At 37.9% G+C, this 18,689-nt stretch overlaps 1 long non-coding RNA gene across 1 annotated transcript in view; it reads left to right on the plus strand.

Annotated features, from left to right (window-relative positions):
* The window catches only part of LOC112470128, a 16,913-nt gene extending 5,095 nt beyond the window's left edge, over window positions 1-11,818 (plus strand). The window contains exon 3 of the long non-coding RNA XR_003042849.1: window positions 10,922-11,818. This is a non-coding gene — a long non-coding RNA (uncharacterized LOC112470128). The remainder of the gene's footprint in view (window positions 1-10,921) is intronic.
* Window positions 11,819-18,689: the final 6,871 nt, after the last annotated feature.

An 18,689-nucleotide genomic window follows, 5' to 3' on the forward strand; every position in this document is an offset into this window, starting at 1 on the left:
CTGTCTCAAAATTTCTCGTCCTCTCTCTCCTCAGTTCAACAACAAGGCAATCTGATGAACTATCCCTAAGAAGGTTATGGTGTTGAATCAAATAAAATACCTGAGTGTCAGCAATTTTAATCTAATATTAACACCTGATAATAGTTTAAGGCATTGCTTCTCTAGGGGGATTTGCATTTAACAGAGGAATCCAAGAAACAGATTAAGAGAGGGAGACACTTGTGAACATGGACATTCTGACGCTTGCCAAATCATACAATACCCAACCTACATTTTCTTGACAGTTGTTCTATACGAATACCTCTTTATGGCATTGTCAACTCATATCCTTTCAAATAAATTAATGTTCCCATCTCAACTGACTCATTTGGCAATAAAAACTAGTTCACCTGCCAATGCATTAGCTGGCTCACATGACCTCTCTGTCTAAAGAGCACAATTTCATATGAATAAGCAAAAAGAAGCAGTATAAGCTCCTTCCCCCAAAGTAGGAGTTCAGGTTAAAGAAATGTGGAAATTTTAAAGAGCAAAGAAGTGCACAAGAGGGAACATGATGAAGGAAGATGTATGAGATGATAGAGATTTTTCGCAATGTATAAAATAAGATTACTTGACATTTTTTGCTTTTTGAAGCCATAAGAGATCCCTGTAATTACTCCTGAGCTCTCATAACATTTATTCACAGGGAATATTGATTCCGTACAATGTACATCCACAATGTTATCAAGGTATATTAAGGATATTTAACAGATTCTTAAAATTAACCAGTATATACAATTATTAATATTGAATTTTTATTAAATGGCAATAATATAAATATTTATAGTTTAATGTAAACTAAATATATATGATCATAAAGATTAGGTAAGTTACAAACAAAGTAAAACAGACTACTCTGGGATCAGTCAAATGTTGTCTTTAATGCTGCCAAAATAATGCATCAGATCAGATTGTTTTTATGTTTGACATGCATTTGTTTATTCATTGGTACACCAAATGTTTATTAGGCACTTGCTCTGGGATAGGCACATGAAATAACTTTCATATTGACTACTACTGCAAATAAAGTCATTTGTAAACAGCTTGAGAAAGTGTTATCAATACCAGTTTTTAAGTAGGCCCTGAGGATTTGGAATTTTTAAAACCATTCTATATTCACAGTCCAAAGATAATGTACAAATTGTCTTCATCGATTAATCCATGCTATCATAAGCCGGGGGAATGTTGTTCTGTGACTTCAGTTTTCTTTAAACATTTAATAATGTTCTCCACTTACAGAAAGGTTTAAGGCTGGACTCAAGACAGAGGTGATGGATGTTTCTCATTACTAGGTTGAATGAAAAGCCTCTTTTTTAGCTTGGACTGTGCCTAGAGGCTAGCAGAGGAAGAAGGCTTTACCCCCCTGTCATTCGTTATCTCAGAAGTCTTGAAGGCCTCAACCTTTCTTATTACTACTTAATTGAATTTGGAAAATCATGATCTTCCTTTTAAATATTTTACAGGTTTTTAAATGTAAGATTGATTTTTTTTTTTTTTTTTGAGAAAGTTTGAATATCTTTCTCCTGGTCTCTGATTTGGTATCTATTCTACAATTTGAAATAACATTTGAATGTTTTGGCCAAGTTAGAGAATAAAAATATGTTCTTATTTTTAGAGCCAAGGCATATCTGCATAAGTTTCTTGATTACGCAGATATGCCTTGCCTCCAAAATTTCTTGATTCTTGTGGTTGGCCTTCAGTATAGAAAAACAGTTCAGAAAAAGCAAAGCTTGAGTATGGAATGCTAAAATTACTCTTTACTATTTAACATTGAATAACAGATATTGTACATTTACTATTCTGTAGACTTTATAATAGGAAACTCGAGAATTAGCTCTGTCCTGTACCCACACCTTACATCCACAATATTTTCTTTTTTTTTTCCTATTCTACCCTCCTACTTTGAACAAGCACTAATTAACTATGAATGCCCTGGTCATTCTCCCCAGAAATAAAATTTACTTCTACTTCACAGAGTTTCTGAAAGAAGAGGAAACAATTCTCTCTGAGTTCATTTAAGATCATACTCAGATTCAATGTTGCTGGACCTTGATCTGTTTCTTAAACTATAAGATGGGAACTTAAAAGTTCACATCTGGTTGGTGGATTGACCATGATGCCTTAGTCGATGGCTGAACTAACGTAGTTTAGCTTATCCTGCTAAAGATTGTATCCCACCTGTAGGAGCGTTAAAAGTTTTTCTTGACCCTCTTAAGGTCCTCGGCTGGGTCCAAAAATTAAACTGACAAAAACCAACTAACAGGAGAAAAGCTTACAAGTTTTATGGAATTTTTACACGTACATGGGAGCCTTCACAAGAGAATGAAGGCCCAAAGAAGTGATCAGAGCAGGAAGCTTTTATACCTTTTAGACAAAGAAACAATAAATTTATGAAGAACTGACAAGGCCAAGCGATTTGAGCTAGGCGTAGTAAATGGTGAAGTAGTAGCTAGGAAGGTAAAGGTTGGTTTAACCAGGTGTGTTTGTATGGATTTCTCAGTCCCAAATTCCCATTTCTGGGGATAAGAATATCTTTCTTCCTTTTTGTACAGGGAGGGGACCTTTCACACGGGAGATTTATCTCCTGCTTTCAGAGAGAAAGACTGGGGCAGGGGGAAGGTTCGAGTGACCTTGCTGCCTCTGACATTCTCCCACATTCCTTCAGCATAAGATATTCAATATGCAAACATGCCCATATTTTAGGATAGCGTGTCCTGAACCCCACCATACACAACAAATTTATCTTTGATAATATTCCAGGAAGAACATCTCTCTGTCTTTCTATCTCTCTCTGATATATAGATTTTAGAATATCGAGATCCTGCTATCTATATTACAAAATAAATATTCCATATTTTATCAGAAGGCAGGGATACTTATGGTATTCAGAAAGCTGCCAGTCTGTGTAATTTATCAAATAGACAAGCAGACCCATATGTGAAATTTTAGCCCTGATTTATTTCAGAGTTTAAAACAAGCCAGCTTGTTTTATTAAATATATGTATCTAATATTTATATATTTCATGTACATAATTCTATTTTCTGATTACTGTGAAGGCACATTTAGTTCACACTCCGGCACGTAACTGATAGGGATGCTAGTAGACATGAAGTTTAAGACATGGTGTCATTTTATTGAGAGATATTTTCTTTTCTGATGAATGGCTTCGAAAGCAGCTCTATAGCCTTTCTCCCTCCTCATCTCCCCCACCTCACAGTTTGTCAGTGCACCTTCGTAACCTGCCTGAAGAGAATTATAATCTGCAGTGTGACTTTGCCGGCCATTAATCTTCCTCGCATTTTAGAGGGCTGAAAGAAGTCCTTAGAGCATGTTTTCCCCTGGCCTCTGAGTCATCCTGTTAGCTTCTTTAGTCACAGATAAAAGAGCAGTCTTGTGCTCTCACTGCTGGCATCTGGGGGCAGGGCCAGCCACACGACACGATTCCTCAGATTTTTCTATGAAGGATTCATGCTTGTCATCACCCAGCAGAAAATCAACCCTATCAACTTCAGTTAAGGTGTCACTAGTAGCAGAGGATGTTTTCATGGCCAGGACACAGCTCTGAAAATAAGAGAATGACACATGCAATTGAAATCTTATGTATATTATCACTTGGGGTGTGCGGCAAGATTTCTTCTAAAAGCGTTCATAAAATAACGTTTTCTAATGGCAGCAGCATTTAATCACTAGTTGCAATAACCAGCTCCTTAAATGCATGACTTCCCTTAGAAGTCATGAATAAACCCATTGTGATTCCTGGGTACGTAAATTGTCCAAGATTCTCTTCCAAGTACCAAATTCTATGTCTATATTCTACCCACAGAAGAGCTCTGAGATAATCTTACAGCCTTTATTATTCCCTGATAGACTCACAAAGAACACAACTCTCAATCAACATAGTGTGTAAATGGCACCATTTGAAGTATTTTCAGCATCTGTCACTAAGCCATGTGATCAGAAGTACTGGAAGGTTTACTGATAATGTGTCAACACTTAATTCTCTTTTCACCAAGAAATATGAATTAAAACTCAGCAGAGACTTTTACCTGATGGGTCACTGGTCACTATTTGTTCCATTCCACGTGCATCAAGCACATCCTGAAAACTCCCTTTGTCTCAGGCATGGTGTTGGAGGACCAGTTGAGGACCCTCAACTGGTTTGTGATCCCAAATCCCACAGTAACAGGCTCCGTAGTCAGTAAGCAGTTTATCAGTCCAGGAAAGAGAAAAGATCTATTCTAGGTACCCTAGCAGTGTGCCTAGAAAATCATGTTGATATATTGCTAACATGATTTAAATTTTACATATTTATATTCAGAATAACCTAAACCAGTGCTTCTCAAACTATGTGTGGTGAAGGACCAATTTTTTAAAAATGCGCAGTCCAGGTAGACTGATACTTTTGTAAAATATAATAAAAATGAACTACTGGGAAATTAAACTTTTAAAAATCGCAAAACATAATGCCACATTATTGTTATTATATTATGTTATTGTACATTATCATATCTCTGACAGATTGCTATTAAAAGTTTCTAAGTGCTTACTCTCAATTTCTGTATTTATCTCATCACAGACTTATAATATATAATTTATCTACTAGCACTGGTCTTTAGATCAGGCTGTAAGTAGCACTGACCTAAACCATAGCCTTTTGCGCTTTAGATTCCGTTATGTGCTTTAAGTGTTGCCTTTGTGAATTGCAGTCAGACTGAGATGCACATTTTCAGGGATGACTTCCCTTGTTACTGCAGTGGTAAATATTCCCAACCCAGGGCTCATCTTTTTCTTTCTAGGAACAAAATATTATTGTGGAATAAACACTGGCTTTGGAGCCAAACAAATCCGGTTTGAATTCCAGTTTTTTACTAACTGTATGACTTCTTTCAAGTTAGTTAATCGCTCTGAGCTTTATTTCCTATCTGTAAAATGGGATGGTCAAATAACTTCCACTCAGGATTGTTATGAAGATTAAATACAACAATGTGTAAAATGCATCTGGAATGAAGTAAATGTGCAATGGACAGAGCTCTCATTATTATAAAAGGTAGCTCACTAAACTGGAAGCTCCTTTGAGGCAGGTTGTAGGGGAAAACACATCTTTTTCTTTGTATATGTCCTAGCTCCTAGCTCAGTACCAGCTTAAAAAAAAATGCTTATGAAAGTCAACAGAAAAGAAAGGGAGAAGGTGAGCACAAAAGAAAGAAGAGAAAAAAAAAAAAAGACAGCAAAGGTGAAAGACAATGCCAGCATTATTAAATCAAGGTTTTTCTCCCTTTAACGAGTTTCAGAAAATGCTTCATTATAGCTTGCAGAAATTGGAATGGATGATACGTAAATTCCTTGGTTAGCTGCCAGGGAGGGTTCAAAGTAGGGTCACTATCTTTCATTTGGCATTGGACACCTACTCTGGCTAATTCACACTGCAGTCATTGAACAATCTATCAGTCAGTGGTCCTCATTGAGCAGTATACCCAGCATTATGCTAGGCATGCAGAGCAGGAGGTCACACGACTTTGGGACATACCTATTTAATTGGGGGGAAAGAAAGATTATGTCACTTGATACCGTCTTGAAAACTAGATATTGAAAAGAGAGATTCTTAGCAGCTTTTCACAAACAAATTTTTAAATAGCGTGTCAGTGTTTTCTAATGTGTAACTGAAGTCGAGTATTGAGAAGGTCGATTTGGTGGAGCAGAGCTTGCTTTGCAGACAGAAGTGGCAGTGTAGGCTACGTGAGGTTATTTATAACCTGCCACCGTGCAGGATTGCTGACGGAGACTGCAGAGTACTATTTCGCTTTGCAGATGACGTCAATTATTTTGGTGTGTGTTCTTGGAACATAGTCTCTTCTAAAATGTTGTTAACTGGTCGCAGCTGTGATAGAACATGACATTGGTCTTTGGCCTTTTGCAATTGAAGTAATAAAACCTGTAACTGGATATTAGTGTTCAGTGATTCATTTTAAGACTACAGTTTTTTCTTCACTCTTTTGAACGGAAGAATTGCCATCGAAGGAAATACATTTTGTTCTAAAGGAAGAATCACCATTTCCAATATTCCCCAGAAGTATATAACACACATTCCTTTTCTTGCACTTAACAAAAAAAGCTTTTCTGCGATTGTTTAAAGTACATAATTTACTTGATGCTTCCAGTAAGAGAAAGATGTTAGTTTTTAATGAGGATAACATAAAACATTCACCTGTCAGTAATACCACAATGCTGTATGCTGTGAGAATACTTAGTATGGTAATTACTTCTCTGGATAGACTTGATGATGGCCTCATTTCTCTGAATTATTTTTTGTTTCTAAGGATGAGAAAGAGAAAATATGTAGGCTTACCAGGGCACTAAGGAATAGGATTGTCTCCATTCCTACGAAGAGTTCTAATTTTCATCCTGTTGAGTTTAAGAAGTTCTTTAGTTTCCTTTAACTTTGACTTTTGAAAAATTAATTCTTCAATTGGATAAATCTTCCCAAAGTAAATCCAAGAGGATAAGTCCTAGAAGTTGATAAATGGAAAGATATTTAATAAAGACATTTTCCCCTCTGGCGCATTAAACATTTGTAACCATCAGAATTCTATGTATGTAATTAGTAATTTACAATGTAATATCTCATCTTGAATATCTGTATATTTCAACCCATTATGACAAGATAGCAGGCAGAGCCTGACATTAGAAGAATCGCATCGCCTAGGTGAAAATGAATGAAATACATTTTACAATCCTTTGATTTCCTCCTAACTCAGTGGGGCTTTGATTCCTGGTTTAAATTTAAAAGATTTATTATGATTCTATTCGCAATAAAAATATGCTCATTTTCCAAGTAGTGATACTCTAATTAAAAATTGAGGAAGAAATTACTGTAACACAGTGGAATGTAGAACTTTAAGAGCCTTCAGAAAATTACCAATATAAACAATTGGTTATTAAGGGCTGATGATGAATCTTCTTTTGTTCTGGCAAGATATAAGAGAAAAATCACTCCGAGAGTTATCTCTCTTTGTCAGTGATAAACGAAGATGGAGATGAAGCCTTATCTTGGCATGTGTACACACCATTCATAGTGAGACATTTATGAAAACCTCGGAGCAGAATTTGGCTCTGCATTGAGACTGTGATGAGCCCCAGCTGAGTCCCTTAAATCACCTAAAGAAGCAGTGTCCTATGTTTAATGCCATCTCCCAATTTTTTAATGATATCTGAAGACACCGAGATCACACTCTCTGCTTATGTCTCCAGTGACCCTTTCCGGACCTTTGGTCATGATTTAAGCCTTCAAAAATGAGACTCATTCAAGATGATTTCACATTGTTCAGAAGATTCAAACTATTTCTCTCTCTCTTCATCACATTCCATCTCTTTGAGACATGGGCTTGGCTGTTTCATTGTCCTAATAAGCTGAAATACCATCAAAGGCCTATTTTCATACTTTTGTTCCTTTCTAGTCTCTGCATGCAAGGCCCTGGGAGCATGGCAAAGTCACAGGCTTTTGTGCTTCTCTTCAATGCTAACTGCCCCACATCCCTTCAGTTATAGGTGCTACCACCCTTTTATATTCCTTTATTCCCTAACAAACATTTCTTTGGATTCTCATTTATACTAAGAGTCAAATAACTGATAACAACCAAGCAATGGTTCTAAACCCAGGGTGCACATCAGAATCGCGTGGGGAGTAAAGATTCACATGGTTTCATTCTATTTCAGACTTAGTGAATCAGAATCACTAGGAATAGGAACCAGGAATTCTTTTTTCTTTTTTTTTTTTTTTTAAGCCCATATGCATTCCTGATTAAGAATTACTGACCTTCCATTGGATCTGCATTTTAGCAGGTTCAAAACCTGAAACTAAAGCCACTATGATCAACTGAAAATTTTTGAGCAGCTATGAAAGAGAACTAAATGCAGAAAGCCAAGAATTCCCAGGACGTAGTAGGTAGAGGGCTTCGGCTCCAAATTCCTCGCCTATAACAACTGCTTTTTTTTTTTTAACAACAAAAACAAATTTTTTTCTAAAGTTTTTTTTCTGACTAAAAACCATGTTCTTTATAGAAAACGTGAAAAAAAATAAAGAAGGAAATTAAAACTATAAGACATAGAACGGTTAACATTTTGGCTTATTTTCTTGCATTCTATAGGCGATTATTTTTATTTTTTATTTTTGGTTTTGTTTTTTTTTTTTTTACAAAATTGGCCTCATCTTTTTATATTCTTTCCTGCCAGTAAACATTCATTTTGTTCTATGAATGTACGTCCTGTATCTGATTCTCTCTGTCTCTGTCTCTGTCTCTGTCTCTCTCTCTCTCCTCTCTCTCTGTCTCTCTCACTCTCTCTTTCTCTCTTACACACACACATACACAAACACACACACACAATGCCTCCAGTGTTTTATGTGCTCAATAAACGTGTTCAGACTGAGTAAATTTGGTCACCAAATTTTGGACTCCTTTCTGGAAGTTCACAGAAACACAGTAACAAGTATTATAATGACTCCTATTCCTTGCTTTTTAAATCAGCTTCAAAGATTATAGTTTTTAGGATGATCGTGTAAAAAATATAAAATCAAATTACTAAATACAATTTGAGTAGCTCTTTGCTCTTTCTGAGTAACTCAATGGCTATTTGTAAATTTGAAAAAAATATATCTTCTAAGAAATGAGGCTTCTGCTTCTATCTTATTTCTTTCAAAGAATATCACTTAAAATGCCATTCAGCAGCTACAACAGTCAGGATTAAGTTTGGTTGCCTATATCATTAATCCCACATAATAACAGTTTAAACAAGAAAATGTCCAGAGATAATCTAGTGCTAGCATGATGGTTCCATGGTCAATCAGATGCTCTACCACCTTTTGTGTGTAGCTTTCATCCTTAACGTCTACTCGTAGTGAAATATGGCTGTTGGAGTACCGCCCTTTACATTCATCTTCCAGGCAAGACCAGAAAGGAGAGAGGGAAGGGGAAAAGAAAGAGCATCTTGGCCGAGTTAGTGCCCTTTAGGAAGTAGTCCCAGAAGACATACCATCAATTTCTGTTTACACTTCAGTTGAGCCCTAGCTTTAAGGGAAGCTAGGGAATGTAGTTAGGTTGCTGCTAAGAATATGATTAGGGTTCTGTTAATAAGAAAAAAAAAATAGGCAACAGATACTGTATAGACAGCTAGCAGTCTCTTCTTCCACAGCAAACTCTCATGTCATTTGACAGTTAAGATGTCTTTGTCGGCAGATAACAAAATACCTAACAGTAAGTGGCCTAAACAGTAAATTTTATTCTACAGACTAAGTTAGACTGGTCCAAAGTTGCTCCAGAAGTTCCAGGATGTTATCAAGGCCCGGGCACCTTTCATCTTTCTGCTATGCCATTCATAATATACCAACGTCTTTCTTTATGGTCAAAAGATGGATCACAAATAGAGCTACTGTCATCACGCCTCCCATTACAACATCCAAACATTGGACGGGGCAAGTTTTCATTTGTGTCCCTTTGAGGAAGAGACCTCCTAGCTTACTCACTGGGCATCACTGCTCATGGTTAAACCCATCATTAGCAAGAGTAATAGAATTACAACAATTGGTTTAGAGTAATGAATCAGCGATTTCCTCCTGGGACTGAGTATGTGGACAGGTAGTTACTTGAACAAAATCAGGGCTCTGCCACCAAGGAAGAAAGGAAGCACAGTTGTCAGGGCAGTGGTGAGAATGGCTGTGGAGAGATCAACATTTCTGTCTGCCACACTTACTCTGTTTTACAGAACACAGTGATTTACAACTGTTCTAGTTAGGAAATTCCATATCTCACTCATTACTTAAGTGGCTTTTCTTTCAAAAGAGCAAAATACAAGCTTGAGATCAAACAATGAGTCATTAAACATTAACACACAGGAACGGACTTCTATTTCTGTAGTTGTAGGAAAAAGGAAAGTTACCTTTTGATGAATAGTATCAGTACTCATTAAGTGTTAGACTTTTAGCACTGTGATGACATTGGGGAAAAGGAGATAAAAAGTTCCAATTATTCTAAAATTCAAATAATTATCAAATAATTTCTGTTTCTCCCATACAGATGAAAATACATTTTAATTGGATGTTTCTCTTACACTGCTGAGGACGTTAACTGGTCAATGAAAAATTATCCTTTATTTTCCCCTCAGTAATATCATTTTTTGTGCCCTATTGTAAGTGCCCCCATCTCTTGTTCCAAATAAACCAACCCAGCCTTGTATATTGAAGATTTGAATTTCCTTAGCTCCAAGAAGAAATATTTGACCTGAATTCTTAAAACCTAGACCAGTAGGGGTTTCAGACTTAGATTGTCCCAGATTGGAGAAAGAGGTGTTTCTGGAGGTTCAGGAAGAAACAAGTGAACCCATATGGGAGAGTTAAATTCCTTAAGACTGAGTAGGGTGGTAGAGCATGGTGGCAGGTTCTACAAGGTGTGTGATCTACTCCCATCCAGTACTCTGGAGGTGACTGGTCATCTGATAGACCAGCATGGGTCCCTCTGAAGGCTGAACCTCTAGCCCTGTTGCTTGCAGAGCAGGCTCTGGCCAATAAATTTCTGTGGTGGCATTCTTGGGTCCCACCTCCAAACACTGGTGCTTGGCAGCAGAGGATGTAATTAAAGAAGCATCAGGAAAGATGGCAATGATCATAAAATTAGGGCCGCCTTTATTTTCCTGGAATCGAGTAGGTTCTTGGATTCTTATAATTCGATGGAGAGAGGGAGGGAGTCTCTAAGTGTCAAAAAATGATAGTGTTTATTCAATATTCATTCTTCCTTACTAACAAAACTGCTGTGTTACCAGAAGCCATCGTACCTGCCTTAAAAATGTCATTTCTTGTGCTTTCTCCCACGTGTGACCAATGACAATAAAAAGAAGTCAAGAAGCACTTTTGAAAAAGTTCCTTTGCTCTTTGGACTTCCCCTTCTTCCTGCTGGGAATGAAGAAATCATGTCTGGAGATCCAACAACCATCTTTTAACTCGGAGGATAGAAATCACTCATTAAAGATTGCAGAGCGGAAATATAAGAAGCGCCTTCGTTCCTCGTGACTTCCTAGAGCATCCATACCAGCTTGGGCTGCCTCCCTCAGAGAAATTAATCCTCGTCTGTTTTAGCACTATAGTTGAATCTTGTTGGCAGAAGCATTAACCTCCTAACCATATAGTTGTTACAACAACCTTGGAGGTATTATTATGACACATCCCATTTTTTGCATGACAAGGGACTGATAAATCATGGAGTTAGAATTCAAACACATTTTTGTCTAGCTCTAAAGCACATATTTTTAATCATCAAGCTCTCCAGCAAATCAAGTTGGGACAAATAAGGTTAGACAGGGACAGGGGTGGGAAAGGGGCAGTCCAAAACCAAAGCAAGGACCGGGTGACCAGAAACCAGTGGGAAGTACCCTTGGAGGGGTATGTGTGTATAAGTGTGTATAGGTGTGTGCGTGTGCAGTAACAAGGCCCAAGAAACACAATCATGCTGCTGAGTTGCTGCTCCATCTGCTTTTTAGCCCTGATCATTGCACTTGAAGTATTTCTGAGCTTGAAACCTGAAACCACAATGAGAAATATGCCTAGTAGTTAGTCCACTAATTGAGTTAATGTAGATGCCAATCCTGATAAGTCAAATCCTAAAGAAGAAATTTTGATTTGAATTAACTAGTTTAATTGTCTGCGAAATCCAAATTGGCCAAATAATTTCAAGTTAATACTTTCATTTAATCTGTGTAGATCCTCCCACCCTGAATAAAAATGTACTATTTGTATCCTTAGAGTTCTCACCTCTATGTAATGAGTATGACTCCTTTCACGGTGTGCAGTACAAATGTCCGGGGACGTTTGGAACTGTTGGGGGACATTTAGCAATGTCTGGAGACATTTTTGACTGTCACAATTGGGCAATGCTCCTGGCATCTAGCCAATAGAGGCCAGCGATGCTGCTAAATATCCTGCAAAGCACAGGACAGCACCCTATAACAAAGAATGACCCACAAGCCAAAATGTCACTAGTGTGTATCACTGTTGAGAAACCATGATCTAGTCAAACAGTACTTAGTGAAGGGAGAATTAGGCATGTTAACCTGTTAATGACATTCCAATCAGTTCTTTCAAGGTCCAAAGTAATATTTAAACCCGGCCTCTTGATTCATCAAATTAAGCGGGTAATTAATCATACTCTATTTCACTTTTTCCATTGCAGATGCAGCCGGAAAGCTAGCTGATAGGTTTCTAAAATTCTTCATCCTTTCTCTTTCAAGTCTTTGTGTTTACTGGAAGGTCATTAAGTTGCTTTGCTTTCGAAGTCCATTTATTACTTCTAAATCTAGTGTAGTCTATTTAGTCTTTCTTAATGCTGTCTAGTGAAACATTAATGAGAAGCTCACGCATAGTCATAGAATTTGTCTGATTACCTCATTAATTTTTAATGAGTTTGCTGCTTACACTTCAAGATAACATAACAGAAATTAGATAATGTAATTCTTTCTGGGTGGAGTGGCCTTAAATTTGGCTCTAAATTATTAATCGTGTAGGCTGAGGAAATTACAGACTCTTTCGCCTATAAATTTACCTAAATCTTTGACTATATAACTTCATCAATATATTCTCTTCCCAGAAATTTCTCATAATCAATTATTGTGCCTGAAAACATCTAATTTTCTTCAGAGTGAAACCTTCAGAGTTGAGCTTCATTATAAGATTCGAACTTGAGCCTATTGTTAAGTATTATAATCACATCAGTTTCTTAAGAAAAAAAAATGAGTCATTATTTTAAATATCAATTTGTGGCTTCTAGAATCCAGGAAATATCTTTAATTCAATCTATTTCTGTACTTAGATCATCTAAGTTTATTATAATTGTTTTAAAATTATCATCTTATGGACTTGGGGCATAAAATTTCATTAATATGCTACTAGTTTTGCAGCTATTGAATAATCTAAGTCCCATGGTAGCAATGATTATAAGATTACTCGGCCAGTAAAAGTTTATTTTACAATTGGAAACATCTCAGTACAATAAAGATTAAATTAGTTGTTCTAGTCAATAAACCTAGAACTTCTGCATCCCAGCCCTTTTCTAAGAGGGTCAATGATTTCTTTCCAGTAGAGCAAGAATAATAATGAAATTCAGACTGTAAAGATTATGCACCCCTATATAATCCTGTCTCTAACAGTCCTAACTACCCCCATGCTAAAAAAACAAAACACAAAAAAACGAATTTCTGTCAATTTATGGTAGCTATAAATCTATTCAGGCTGTGTGTTCATGTGTTTAGTGTAGAGTCATAAAACATTACAAAAGAAGCATTCTACCGAATTGACCAGCCTTGGCTCAACAACACAGGAATACAGCGGGTGACTAATACTTCCTCGCCTCTGCTAATCCAGCCGTCATCTCTCTCTGCCAACACCAGGTGGTCTGACCGAAAGCTGGAGTAATAAAGCTCAGTGTGTACTTTGCGGTACCACTTTACAACGTGGCTGCAGTGGAAGTGCAACAAATAAGGCAGTCGAGATGGTCATTTTGGTCATACAGATCAAATTATTGGGGTTCCAGGGGCTTAAATGGTCATATCCTTTTGCTGAATCAGTTGAGAGATAGACCCAGAAGTCAAATGGAGATCAAAATATGAAATGTATTGCTAGTCAACCTGGACTAGAATAAACTGCTTGAACCCACGACAAAGTCAGACTTCCTGTTCTCCTTCCCTGAGATGCGCACTGAGGGAGGGCCTTCTGCAGGATGAAGCTTGCTTTTGTGCTTGTCACCTGAAGTGAAGAATGTGTGTGTCCTGTGGACAGGCTAGTTGAGAAAAGATGGATGCCAATAGCTCCATACTCTTCTACCGTGGGAAGAGGCCAGCAAAATAAGGAAGGCAAAAACTTCCATTCAATGTTTTTGAGATCCTGGAAGTTCCTACTTTATAAATCAAGGCTGGAAAGCCCTGAGAAGGAAAATATAATACCCACCTACTCCAAAATCTTACTGCTTTGCAAAACCAGGGACTTAATTTTCAGTTTTCTGTAGTCTATCTTTAGGTGTAGAAATAGAAATAGTCTTTATCCTTAAAAAAGACTTTGCTTTTAAGATCATTTGAAATACACTATAAATTGATGGCTCAGGCAATATTGGGTAAAATATTCAACTTCATCAACCTGTGCTTTTTTGTGGAGATGGCCTGATTATATTAACTTAAATTATTGAGTAAATCTCCAATGTCTCTTGCTTTTGATGACTAGATTAGACATTGAAAATGCCGGAATAAAAATTAATACATGTGAATGGTCACCAAGGAAGGCCTCTCCAAAGAATCATTTAAGCTGAAACTAAGGATAGGGAGTAGCCAGCCACGTGGATAGAACATTCCAACTAAAGAAATTGTGTGTGCAAAGAAAAAAGTGATAGGCAGAACTCGAAGGAAGGACAGTGCAGCTGGAACCAAGGGACGGTGGAGGAGGGAGGCAGGATTTAATAAGTAAAATGCTTCATACGCCATTGTAAAAAGTAGGAGTTTTATTCTCAGTGAAATGAATGGTTTTAAGCAGGGAAGTTACATAATCAGATGTTTGTTTTAAGATCACTTTTGCTGTTTTGGTGTCCAGGCAAATGATGGTAAAAATCTGACTAAAGCGGGGTTATGGGGATGGTGAGTAAAGAACAGAGGAGTAAAGGAGATGTATTTGGGGATAAACTGTGGGATTTCTTGATATTGGGTTTGAGAGACGGAAGGAAAGGGAAGAATCCAGGATGAGTGCTAGGTTTCTGGATCAAGAAATGGGGGGAGTCGTTACCTAACTTACAGGCCTGGGTAAGCCTTGGGAAGTGAGGCAAAGGTTGTTCATGGGGGATGTGAAGCGGTGATTCCAGAACGCTTTTTCGGCTCCCCCTCGAAGGAAGCTGGCCAAGGGGGTGACTGTGGGAACAGCTCCCAGTTTTCTCTTCCTGCCTCTATGATCTCTTTCCTTTGGACTTCTCCCCGAGATGGAAGTCCAGGTGAGTTCTGTGCTTTGAGAGGGGACATCGCTAACTTCTCCATCTTAAACCCTCTTGTCCTGAAACTTCTCAGACCCAGCCTTAGGTCTGAGAGACTGATCCTCCCTGGAAGCCTGCACTTCATGCACCGAGGGCTCGTGGAGCCATCAGCTGTTCTCACTTCTTAAATATGTGTATTATTTCCTAGGGCCGCCAAAGAAGTTATCACAAACTGGGGGGCTTTACACAGAGGAAACGTATTCTCTCACAGTTCTGAAGGCTGACAGTCCCAAATTATGGTGTGGGAGGGCCACGTTCCCTCCAAAGTTTCTAGGGGAGGGCGTTTCCTCGGCTCTTTTGGCTTTTGATAGCCCCAGGTGTTCCCTGGCTTCTGACAGCATCACTCTAGTCTCGCCCCCATCTTCACATGGTGGTCTTTCCTCTGTGTCTCTGTCAACTTTCCCTCCCATAAAACACCAGTTATATCAGATTAAGGACCTTCCCTATTCCAATATGGCCTCATTTTAACTTAATTAATCACACCTGTAATGTCCTTATTTCTAAATAAGATCATATTTTGAGGTACTTTAGGGCTAGGGCTTCAATATGTCTTTTGGGGGGACATGATTCAACCCATAAAAGTATACAATTTGCATTTCTTTTAATTACAGACCATGTGATATCTATCTCTCGAATTTTTCTACCTGCCATCCTGCCATCCACAGTGGACCACGATGGACTGGTCCCACTGGGGCATTCCTACCATGCTATCCTAGTAGCCTCAAAAAATTCCTGAGGTTCCAGCAGTGATACACCACACTGTCACATAATCAGGAGACCTGCTTCTAATTTGTAATATGAAAAATAATCATTAAATATGCTCAAAGTTTGTGTCGGCCTGGTCAATGAGTGTTTGCCATGTAGGCAGGCTACGTGGGAAATCGGGTTATCAGACACTTGCTTGGAAAGAATGGAATAATCTGAAGGTGTGAGGGTGGGAGGCAGGAGTTCTACAGTAGGGACACTGGGTGACATCCACCCAGGACTACAGTAAGAAGACAATTAAAAGGGCCCCAACGGCAATCACTGCTTAGACAGCACTGCTAGTCTTGTCTCCAAGTGATTCCTACATCCCATCCCAATTATTTGGATACATATTAATATTTTCAATCTGATTAGTGTCTATTCCTACTGCTTTGGGGACCATTTGGTCCCATTAAGGTACTTATTAATCTCTGCTCTGATCCATTAAGAGTTCATTTGCAGTTTAATTCTAAGAAGGCAACTTCATTTTCATGGTTTTGAGTGAAGCAGTGACAGACACACTGAAGAGATTTTGTTTTTCTTCAGTTTCTTTGCGTTCAAAAGAGCAGAGAGCATATTCTGATGGATCAGAGGAAAGGTAGAGGTCTCAACAAAGAGCCTACTTTAGTGGGACGGTACACTGCAATGAACTCTCAGGAATGTGAGTAGATGATAAAAAGACCCCAAGGAAATGAGAGACAAATGAAAGCTAACTTTACTTTGCAATTTTCCCCTAGAGCTAATTCTGACAGTATCCTTCTACCTCTTTACAAAGAGCAAGCAGTGAAAACTGAGATGACAGTGATGTGTTTTTTTTTTTTCTTGTAAAGCTGGGCTCAATTCGAGACAGAATATTAATGGCAAAACGCTCAATATCTCATTACCAATCCCTGTGGGCATATAGTCCCTAGAAAAGATAAATATTTGAATAGGTGATGATAATATGTATGATAATTTGTAGTCAGCATTCCACATGCATTTTCATTGAGTCTTTTATTTTAAACTAGTGCATCTGAGTGAGATTCTCAATAATTATGTACATATATATTTTGAATTCTGAACTCAGAATCTGAGGAGCATTAAGCCCAAACACACCTTTGAAAAAGAGCAGCCTCCTTATTGATCTGCCCAGGATTGGCAAAACAATGTCTAGGTTCTTTCCCTTTCGTCTCTCAGTTCATTGAGTAAATATAGATTGAGGCTTACTCTGTTTTTCTGAAAATTTTTCTCGAAGGTGAACTTGAGGTCACCTTAATAGCTGACAAAACCCTTCTTATTGTCAAGCTTGGAAAACTTTCCCAATTTTCTGCTTGAAATTCTGTCTTTGGGGAAACTTTAACCTTCTTCTGACTTCTAATTAGTTTTTCTTCAATAACAAGAGTTCAGTGGGAAGCGAAAAGGGTCAGAGAGGTTGGCAGGGGCATACAGGTTGCAAAAGTAATAGGACGCTTCCTCTGAAGCAATTCCGGGGATTAATATTGCTGTCTTTAAAGTATTTTTTGGAAGGAAGCCTTCCAAAGAAGGTATTGATATGTAGGAGCAGATGCAATTTTTAGTTGAGCCATCGGTTGATTTCCGTGGATCTGTGCACCTACATTCTCGTGCATTTGTCTTCGGTGACAATTCTTACAAGATAAGTCATTCTTACACGGACTCTTCATAGACAGCCTGTGGGACATCTTTGTAAATCCCTGCAGTCAGTGCATGGAGCCAAGTACTTTTCCAAGGGCAAGGGGCGGGGAGAGGGTTAGTCCTCAGGTGAAAAGTGAATCGTCCATTTTGTTTGGATGTGAAGTAAGGCTGACTGGCAGAAGATGTACTGTCTCAAAAGTCTCCATTCCAAAAGAAGTTCTTTGTTCTATTTTCACATTGCTAAAAGATCAGGTCAAGTGATTTTAAAAAATAAATAAATAAACAAGCAGTCTGTTCTCAAAGATAAATGTATTTATCCTTAGATTCATTCAATAGGTATTTACATGGTATCAGAGTGTATGTGTCAGGAAAAGATACTAGGTTTAAAGTATTACTTTAATTTTCATAGAGTTACTTTCTAGTGATGAAAATGAATAATAAGCAAGGAAAGACATAAACGAATCCAGTAGTTTCCAATAGTGATAGGTTTTTTAAAAAAGAGATGAATAGGATAATTGGAGGGTAGGTGGGGAAGGAAACTTTATATTGGGCCATCATGGAGGATTCCCCTGAGGAAGTGATATTTTGGCTATACTTGGGAAAATGAGGCAATACTCCCAAGAAGGGAAGGAAGAGGCTTCCAGGCAGAGGGATTATCAAGAGCAAAGATCTTGGAGCCAGAAAGAGCAGAAGTATAAATTTTAGAACATAACAGAACCAGCATGTCTGAGTGGAAGGTAGATAAGAATAGAGAAGTAGGTGGGAGATGTACTGTAGGAGACCTGGCGACCATGGTCATGAGTTTGGATTTTTCTAAGGCAATGGGGAGCCATCAGGGGGGTTCAGTCATGTAAGTCACATAGTCTGACTGAAAGGTGATCTGTTCAATAAATTTATTCTTTGACCAACACCTCATTTAAAGTCATTTATAGAGCAACACAGAATTGCTTTCTCAGCCCATTTTTCCAGCATCTCAAACTGAATACAATAACCAGCTTTTGAAGATTCCTGGGATGTTCTAGACGGCTGGTTCTGGTTTGTCTCCATGAAATCATGTTAAGGAATGGTCAGTTTGCCACTCTGGATTATAGAGTAGTTGGTTTAGTTTTCTATGAGTATATTTAACATCAAAAATCAACTGTAACCAACACCTTAGGATTTCCATTAAGAATTTTTATATTTCAACTGATTTCTAATTCTTTGTAATGTCATTTTGAAAGTATATATAT

Source organism: Pteropus alecto, unplaced genomic scaffold (assembly GCF_000325575.1).
Source record: "Pteropus alecto unplaced genomic scaffold, ASM32557v1 scaffold177, whole genome shotgun sequence".
NCBI lineage: Eukaryota > Metazoa > Chordata > Mammalia > Chiroptera > Pteropodidae > Pteropus > Pteropus alecto.